We start from the raw sequence: 7,455 nt of genomic DNA, 5'->3' as shown, positions 1-7,455 counted from the left end.
GGATTATAACCCTTACTAAGTAGAACTCTCCTTTCTGTGTTGCCGGAAAAGAAGGGCGGAAGTATTTTTATCTAGAGCTTCTCTCTGCGTAGGCGGCTTTCGGCCGCGCTTAGGGATTAAAACCCTTACTAAGTAGAAGTAAATAATTCATATTAGAAAAAACGAAATTATCCATATGCACACTTTCGTTAGAAAACCGAAATAATGCATATAACAAAAACCGAAATAATGCATGCATGCACAATTTCTGTTCAAAACCGAAATAATATATATGCGAAAGCCNGTAGGCGGCCTTCGGCCGCGCTTAGGGATTATAACCCTTACTAAGTACAATTCTCCTTTCTGTGTTGCCGGAAAAGGGGACCGGAAGTATTTTTGCGCAGAACTTCTCTCTGCGTAGGTGGTCTTCGGCCGCGCTTAGTAATTATAACCCTTACTAAGTAGAACTCTCCTTTCTGTGTTGCCGGAAAAGGGGACCGGAAGTATTTTTGCGCAGAACTTCTCTCTGCGTAGGTGGTCTTCGGCCGCGCTTAGTAATTATAACCCTTACTAAGTAGAACTCTCCTTTCTGTGTTGCCGGAAAAGGGGACCGGAAGTATTTTTGCGCAGAACTTCTCTCTGCGTAGGTGGTCTTCGGCCGCGCTTAGTAATTATAACCCTTACTAAGTAGAACTCTCCTTTCTGTGTTGCCGGAAAAGGGGACCGGAAGTATTTTTGCGCAGAACTTCTCTCTGCGTAGGTGGTCTTCGGCCGCGCTTAGTAATTATAACCCTTACTAAGTAGAACTCTCCTTTCTGTGTTGCCGGAAAAGGGGACCGGAAGTATTTTTGCGCAGAACTTCTCTCTGCGTAGGTGGTCTTCGGCCGCGCTTAGTAATTATAACCCTTACTAAGTAGAACTCTCCTTTCTGTGTTGCCGGAAAAGGGGACCGGAAGTATTTTTGCGCAGAACTTCTTTCTACGTAGGCGGCCTTCGTCCGCACTTAGGGATTAAAACCCTCACTAAGTAGAAGTAAATAATTCATATTAGAAAAAAACGAAATTATCTATGTGCACACTTTCGTTAGAAAACCGAAACCATTTCTGTTCAAAACCGAAATAATGCATATGTGAAAGACGAAGCAATGCATACATGCACAGTTTCGGATGAAACCCGAAATAATGCAAATAATGCATATAACAAAAACCGAAATAATGCATGTATGCACAGTTTCGGTTGGAAACCGAAATAATGCATGTATGCACAGTTTCGGTTGGAAACCGAAATAATGCATATGAAAAACCTGAAATAATGCATTGATGCACAGTTTCGGTTGAAAGCCGAAATAATGCATATGAGAAAATACCGAAATTATGCATATGCATACTTTCGTTTTAAAAGCGAAATAATGCATATGGAAGAAAACTAAGTAATGCATACATGCCCAGTTTCGGTTGAAAACCGAAATAATGCATATGGCAAAAACCGAAATAAAGCATACATGAACAGTTTCGGTTGAAACCGAAATAATGTCTAAATGCAAAGTTTCCATATGCGCAATTTCGGTGCCCCGTTCTACGTTAGTTGTAGGCTAGTCAGATTTTCTGCAGGGAACTTATGTGCATAGATACATATATAAGTGTCCGTTTATATTTTTTTACTCGTCACTTGCTCTGTCGCTTCACTGCAGCAAAACCAAGTTGTGGGGAAAGATTGCGTTTGAAGATTGCGCAAATTGATGTGAAAATTTCAATTTCATATTAAATATATTTATGTATGCATGTACGTAAAAATGTAGTTTCGATTTAAAAAAATCGGATAAAGTTTATCTTTCGCCATTGGGTTATGCAGACAACTATAATCGTAAAATCCGATTTGTGAGTCCAAATACATATGTACATACTTATGTATATATATAACGCATTGCGACTGTGCGCGCGAGTGACGAAAGGAGCCACAGTAGCATGCCGAAATGACTCGCTTATATATACACGAGATTTGGAAGTTTTTATCAAGACGTTCAATCGACATGGTTGAGATATCACAGCGCAANACAACTATAATCGTAAAATCCGATTTGTGAGTCCAAATACATATGTACATACTTATGTATATATATAACGCATTGCGACTGTGCGCGCGAGTGACGAAAGGAGCCACAGTAGCATGCCGAAATGACTCGCTTATATATACACGAGATTTGGAAGTTTTTATCAAGACGTTCAATCGACATGGTTGAGATATCACAGCGCAAGGCAGTGCGCGCAAGTGACGAAAGCAGCCACAGTAGCATGCTGAAATGACTCGCTTATATATACACGAGATTTGGAAGTTTTTATCCAGACGTCCAATCGACATGTTTGAGATATCGTTGGAAAGGTCTGTGCAGAGGTTGTCCAGAAAATGTATTCAAGCTTCATAAACGATTAACCGGATTCTTAAAAATGGGGCTAAAGTGTTGCGAAATAAAAAACGTTTTTTTGCTTTTGCCGGTTTAAGGGGGCATGTGGGTACATCCAACATATTTAGTGTTATTCTATAGGCCCATACCTTTCAAACGATACCTTACATATTAAGTTCCGGATAGTAGTTGGAAAGATATAGAGGTAAATGTGTTTTGGTTCGTGTCTCCACTACGAAATGCTTTGGTATGTATGTGGCGTCTGTACGTACCTTCATTTAATATTTTTCAAACTTTCAGGAATTAAAGTACAAAAAAACTAAGAAGGTTTTGTTCCAGGATGTTTTGATTCGTATGCCTTTGTGGGCGTGGCTTCTGCCTGAAATTCGAAAAAAAATTTTTCAAACTACCACTAAGGCCGCACTACTAAGTCCATGTCATTGGTGTGACTATCATTAGAAGGGCCTTAAAACAAGCTATCTAACGTTATCTTTTGTGCTAATGAAATATAAATATGTCATAACGTTATCGGCTGGAAACTAAAAATCGGGCTGCTGAAAATATACATTTCGGGCATTTTCTCAAAACCTGGTCAGTCGATTTTATTCTGGATTCCCTCAAATCTAGCCCAAAACCTTAGCTTTCATTTGGTATATAGCTTATATCTGGGAAAGCTCTTGTTGTCGCTCCAAAAAGGGTCAAGTGGTTAAAAATTAACATATTCGTGTAATTTGGTTTCTTTAAGATATAAAAATAACATACCCAGTTCCTCGAAAAAAGTGCCCATTCCCCGATTGCCAGTTAAACCGAAATTCTCTGCGAATCAGTGAATTTCCCGTGTGTTGACAAGTTGAAGGATGCAGCTGTGCTAATAACTTCGTACATGTGTTGGAAACCACAATTTGTGTGTACTTAGAGTTTGTTTCAGTCACAAGCCGAAATTGTAATATTTTCCCCATTTTAATTGTGGGTATGTTAGTATTTAACTATGCTACGTGGGTTTATCACCCGCACTTAACCTACCTGGGAAGACGCATACAATATTACCTACATTTGTACATAAATATGTATGTATGAATGCATTTAGTTCACTCAATGTGCCGCTACTACTTACATACATATGTATAAATTGCCACTGATCAAAACTACTTGAGAAAAAAACATTTGTTTAATGGCACGAGTGCAACACCGTACACGTGATAGAAGTAAAACTTCTTAAAAAACACATGTGTGCGCCCCATACCCGGTAGAAATCTTATTAAAATTAAACTACGAGACAATCAGATGAATGCAGTTGTTTATTGTATCCAAAGTTGGTAGCAAGTTGATAAATTTTATCATTTTTCATAATTTTTTATTTTTTATTTTTCTCTTCCAATACAAAGGATATGATCATTCTTATTCGCTTTATTCCGTATTCGAAAAATTATATGTTTCAATGGACAAATCGGTTTGAATACATCATTTGGATTTAGATAACATTTTTAGCACTTTATTTGCGAAAAATAAGACATTTAGATTATTTTAGATTATTGTTGTATTTTAAATTTGCTACCCCAAAATAATTGATATCAAATAAGCTGAACTAGAAACACAAAATTTATGATATCAATTTCGTGACGAAAATTATACGCATTTTTTAACCGCCTTTGGAACGTACGGAATATCTTTTTTAATTTATTCGGAACGTTGCGAAATTCCGTCTACTGCTAGAAACACAAAATTTATGATATCAATTTCGTGACGAAAATTATACGCATTTTTTAACCGCCTTTGGAACGTACGGAATATCTTTTTTAATTTATTCGGAACGTTGCGAAATTCCGTCTACTGCTAGAAACACAAAATAAAACACAGAACTTTTGCAACGATTCGTATGAATAAATAAGAAAAGATTTTCCGTACGTTTCAAAGGCAGTTAAAAAATGCGTATAATTTTCGTCACGAAATTGATATCATAAATTTTTGTGTTTCTAGTTCAGCTTTCGTCACTCGAAAATTTTACCTCAAAGAGTTGTTTTATTTGATACATACATACACCTCTAATTTTAGTTTTTATTTAAAAAAAACTCAATGAAATTCAAAAGCTATCACTTGCATTTGGTTTTATTCAATACCGATTTGAGCTGTCGCACAGCGTTATCAAAAAAAAAGTTATCAATGAAAATTCGTTTCTCTTGAAATCAAGTTAATATGGCTGCGTTTAATTATTTCAAATTCTAAAGAAATTTCCTCCTTAATTTGTTGTCCATATTTTTTATTCTACATTGCATTGAATTTTTTTTTAAGAATTTTTAGATTAATCATATCTTTGAAATTACAAACTCCTTCAAAATAAATAAGTAGGGTTCAAAGTACATATCTTCGCTCCCAACAAAGAGTAGCACATCTCAAATTACCGTGGAAGACTAGCACGTTTCACTATTCGCGTCGAAGACTAGCATATTTCATTATTCGCATCGAAAAGTAGCACATTTCAGATTCTCGCGTGGAAGACTAGCACATTTCACTATGCACGTAGAAGACTAGCACATTTTAGATTTTTGCGTGGAAGAGTAGCACATTTCACTATTTGCGTGGAAGACTAGCACATTTCAGATTTTTGCGTGGAAGAGTAGCACATTTCAGATTCTCGCGTAGAATAGTAGCGAATACATACAAAGTGGTACCAGCAGCCGTACAAAAACCAAACATACATGTATGATATAATTATTTCTCCTCGACTAAGCTGAAAGTTTAATCTTGTGTATGGAGCTTTTCGGTCTTTTATTACAAATAGAATAAACGTTTATTTTCCTCCTACTTGTTTTGGCGCATATTCGCGTCTTCCTCAGGGAATCTATTTATAAATACGAGAAACATATATGTATGTACATGAGGGTGGACCCAAAATGCATGTGAAAAAGTAAAGTCGGAATTTTTATGCCACCTAGGATTTTTCTATACCGAAAAAAATATACCCCTATTTTTTATTTTGAAATCAAAAAATATTTAGAGGTCGCTCAAAGCGCCCAAAGTTTTCCATGTATTTTATATGTGGAAAAAAATTTTTCGCAGAAATGGTATAGAATTCAAAAAAACTAATATTTTTCTATCGGAATACTCCTCATCTGCAGAAGATTCCCAGTAATAATACTAAATTATTTATTTAACCATTTTTTCTTCGCAACTATAATTTATAAGTCCGCCAAAAACCCACAAAAACCCCAAAAAATGCAATGGGGGACAAATAAAAAATCGTTAGTATTAAAAATGTTTAAATAAATAATTGGGTATTATTATTGTAAGTCTCCTGAAGAGAAGCAGAGTTTTCCGATCGAAAAATATTACTTTTCAAGAATTCTATACCATTTCTACGAAAAGTTGTTTTTTCCCATACTTATAAAAATACATGGAAAACTTTGAGCGCTTTGAGCGACCTCTAAATATTTTTTGATTTTAAAATAAAAAAATATGGGTATGCTTTTTTTCTATATAGAACAATCCTAGGCGGTGAGTAATGCTTACAATTCCGACTTTACTGTTTTTGGACCACCCTAATGTACACGCAGTCATATCAAGAGCACCTCATTTCAAAGTGATATTGCCTTCCACTTATGTTTATTTATTTATTTTTAAGAATTTTCATTAAATTAAAGTTCATTCTCTGAAAAAATTCATATAAACCCAAATTTAAAACTTTGTAGAAAAATATAAACAATCTAAAAATGTTCATCCAATTTTCAAAATTATTTTCTCTGAATTTTCTGAGTATACAGATTTAAAGCCCTTTCAATTTTATTGCAATAATGTGCAAGTTTCAAGTGGCTAAAAATTTCCGTTGTTGCGGTTTTCTTCCATATAAAAATAAATTGTGTTTATTCGTTATATGGGAGCAAATGCGACAAAAAGAATCAAAGGTAATTTTAAGGCTCTTGAAACTTCCACATTATCACACTACAATTGAATCGGCTATAAAGCTTCATACTCAAAAAAAATTTCACTCTTCTGAGTAAATAAGTTTGAAATTTGAATGAAACTTAGTTGACTTTTTTAGATTTCAACAAAGTTTTGAGCGAGGGTTTACATTTTTTTTTTTATGAACTTTATTTTAATTGAAATTGAACATACTGAAAACAAATTTTCAATGGTTAACCATAAAACAATATGAATTGCATAAAGCTTAAAGGGGAAAAATGCCCTAAAAAAAACAAAAGTGGATGATCTCCAGCAAATGATCACTAAACGCTACATACCGTCTGAATTTCATGAATTTTATAATACAATTATAGAAACATCAAATAAGCACTTAACTTCCAATATAAATTATGCCGTTATGATTTATTTTAAACCTTAAGGGCCGATTACTCAATGTCTGGTTAACACTAATCTGCGGTTAAACATCGTTATCGACGTCTTCGACTCCATGCATACAACAGGGAGTCGGTAACGTCGATAACTATGTTTAACGGGAGATTAGCGTTAACCAGACATTGAGTAACCGGCCCTTAATGTGCTACTTTTCCACGCAAAAATCTGAAATGTGCTAGTCTTCCACGCAAAAACCTGAAATGTGCTACCCTTCCACGCAAAAATCTGAAATGTGCTAGTCTTCCTCGCGAATAGAGAAATGTGCTAGTCTTCCACGCAAAAATCTGAAATGTGCCACTTTTCGACGCGAATAGTGAAATGTGCTAGTCTTCCACGCTAATAGTGAAATGTGCTAGTCTTCCACGCGAATAGTGAAATGTGCTACTCTTCGTAGGGACCGCCGATATGTACATTAGACTGCATCACCAAAAAAAGTTGCGGTTTTTCCGCCGGGATTACAAAATTTATTATATTTTAAGACGTCCACCAAAATATTTCGGAAAAATATTAAGATTTAAGTGAGCTGGACCGATTTGAAAATACCTCCAAAAATGGAGTTTTTTATGAATAAAAATAGTTTCTTAAAGAACTTTTTGAAGAAAGTCCCCTCAGATGACAAAACAGATTAAGCTTAAAAAATCTGCATAAAAATATTTAAAAATCTTTTCAACGGAATCGTAGGAATAAGATTTTTGATGCGGTTTTTTTTAAACTTTTTTCAAAGA

The sequence above is a fragment of the Rhagoletis zephyria genome, unplaced genomic scaffold (genome assembly GCF_001687245.7).
Source record: "Rhagoletis zephyria isolate East Lansing unplaced genomic scaffold, Rhagoletis_zephyria_1.1 Rzeph_scaffold_02473, whole genome shotgun sequence".
Classification (NCBI taxonomy): Eukaryota; Metazoa; Arthropoda; class Insecta; order Diptera; family Tephritidae; genus Rhagoletis; species Rhagoletis zephyria.
Note: the sequence above shows the minus strand (reverse complement) of the source record.